The sequence below is a fragment of the Chrysochloris asiatica genome, unplaced genomic scaffold, assembly GCF_000296735.1.
Source record: "Chrysochloris asiatica unplaced genomic scaffold, ChrAsi1.0 scaffold00049, whole genome shotgun sequence".
In the NCBI taxonomy this organism is placed as follows: domain Eukaryota; kingdom Metazoa; phylum Chordata; class Mammalia; order Afrosoricida; family Chrysochloridae; genus Chrysochloris; species Chrysochloris asiatica.
This window is the reverse complement of record NW_006408567.1, coordinates 3,101,593-3,104,444: the sequence shown is the minus strand read 5'-3', so window position 1 is coordinate 3,104,444 and position 2,852 is coordinate 3,101,593.

The window sequence follows — 2,852 nt, the reverse complement described above, 5'->3', positions numbered from 1 at the left end:
TATTTTCAATGAAGAAATCATTAGTCTTGCAAAATCTATCAGACAATTTCCTGTATCATTTCTATTAGGAGCAATGAGTTTATGTTAATAGTGAAAGATCAACTCAGAAAAGGAGAATAAGAAAGATTGCACAACTCAAAAAAAAATGTAATCAATGTTACTGAATTGTATAGTAGAAACTTGAATTGGTATATTTTTTATTCTGTATCATCTCAATGACAACAACAAAAATAAATATATGTAAAAAAAAAAGGAAATGGAAAGAGATGAATTGGATTTAGCCTATATAAATAATTAAGCATGCGAGTTTATCTGTAATATGGAGAGAAACAGGATTGTATGGGTGAGTCGAGGTCAAAATGGAGTCAAAGGAAAGATTCTTTTTTTTTTAAGTTGGGAGAAATCACAGTATGTTTGTACACAGATGAGACAGATATAATGAAGAAATGTAGTTTAAGCCTTGGAAGGAAATGGGAAGAACTGTGGAGCGATGTTTTTGAGTAAGTATGTAGCAATGGGATTGAATATGTATTAAGAGCCTGGATTGTGTGGGAATCCCAGAGAGCTCATTGTAATGAGTCCTGGTGTGGTGATGTAAGATAAGCAATGAAATGCTAACCACTAGGTCGATGGTTCAAATCCACCAGCCATTCCTCAGAAACCTTATACACAGTTAAAGAATGTGTGTGTGATAGTGAGAGATATGGCTGAGGTTTTTTCTAGTTGTTTCTATTTTATCAATGAAAGAAGAAGCAATGTTATCATTGAGAGGAAAGATTATGGAAACGTTTTTAGAAACACTAAGTAATAGTAAGTTAGTGCAATAACCAGCAAACATTTTTAAATTGTCAACAAGTTGAGAACATTTTCTCTTGGGCAACAAAAAAGCTTGCTAACCCCAATCTAGACGAGTAAGCATGTGAATGAACTAAGGCTATACAGTTAGACAACAGGAAAACATTGAGCTGGAGTTTGATGGACTATCATTTCATTTAATCCTCACACAAGCCCTGCAAGTTAAATATTAATAACTTAATTTCAGAGATGAGCTAATTGGGTCTCACAGAGATTTGGTAACTTTCTCAAGGTCATACAAATAGTTAAGTGGTGGGATTAAGATTTATTTGACAAACTAAATTCCTCTGATTCCGGTTTCCTTTCCACTGTATTAGGCTGAATCGCAAAGGACTATGACCTCTTGAGCCTGAATCATTGCAAATGCAACTAATTGCAAGGTGATCCACAAGGAAGCAGCTAAGAAACAACTTTAGAACCAGGTAGACTTCGGTTCAGAACTTAGTGGGCCTCTTTCTAACTCTCTGGATTTGAACAAGATATGGAAAATTTCCAAGTCACAATATATTGCTGTAGTTGTTAAGTACCATCGAGTCAGTCCCAATTCATTGCAACTCTGTATAGGACTTCCAAGGAGCAGCTGGTGGTTTTAAACTGCTGATCTTCTGGTTCACAGTCCCATGCTGATCATACAGTGCCACACCAGAAGTCCACAATATACTCATCTATAAAGTCAGATTAACAATAAATTGAACCATTTGAAATTACTGATACTCAGCCATCTTTGACTTTTTAAAATTACAGCTTCATATGGTTCCAATTAATATTTACCATTCCTGGAGTTCTGGTGTGGCACTGTAAAATAAACACGGGACTGCTAACCACAAGCTTGGAGGTTCAAACTCACCAGGTTCCCCTTGGAAGCCCTACACAGAGTCATAATGACTAGGACCCAATAACAACAAAAAAAAACAATTCCAGGATATTGTGTGTGGTAAAGTTAATATACACTAAATATTCAAAAGTAGTCTGCCAAACAAATTGGGGTTGGAAGAAGTATAGCCAGAATGCTCCTTCCAAGCCAGGATGGCATTACTTTGTCTATCATACTTTAGATATATTATCAGGAAGGAACAGTCCCTAGAAAAGGGCATGATGCTTGCTAAAGTGGAGGGTCAATACAAAATGGAAGACTCCCAATGTGACGGATTGTCAGAACAGCAGCAACAATTGTGAGGAGGGCACAGAAATTGGTAGTGTTGCCTTCTTTCTATTGTACATAGGGTCAGTATGACTCTTACCTGACTCAAAGGCACCTAACAACAACAACATGGAGTCCTGGTCGGGTGCTGTAAGATAAGCACTAGACTGTTAGCCACCTGGCCAACAGTTTAAACCCACCAGCCACTCCTTGGAAACCCAATACAGGGTCCCTATGAGTCTGAACTGACTTGATAGCACTTAACAACCATAAGAGCATCCCATACTTAATCCTATCATTGCTTAACAAATCAAATCACATCATGGGGGATAGCTACATCTCAACTGGTGAGCCACTGATAATCCTGGCCCAGTCAAGTTGACATAAAACCTTAATGATCACAGATAATATCCATATGCCTAAAAGAAAGACCAGTTAATATCACTATTATTCAAATGATACAACAACTATAAAGTCACTGATGATGAAATTGAAAAATTCTACCAACTTCTTCAGTCTGAGATTGATAAAAATGCAATCAAGGTGCATTGATGATTACTGGTGATTGGAATGCCAAGGTTGGAAACAAAGAGGAAAGATCAGTAGTGAAAAATATGGGCCTAGTGATAGAAATGATGCTGGAGATCACATGACAGATCTTCAATTTTGCAAGAGCAATGACTTATTCATTGCAAATACCTTTTTTCAACAGCATAAATGGTGACTATAAACGTGGACAATATCAGATGGAATATATAGGAGTCAAATTGACTACATCTGTGGGAAAAGATGATAGAGAAGCTCAATATAATCACTCAAAACAAGGCCAGGGACCAACTGTGGAATAGACCAGCAA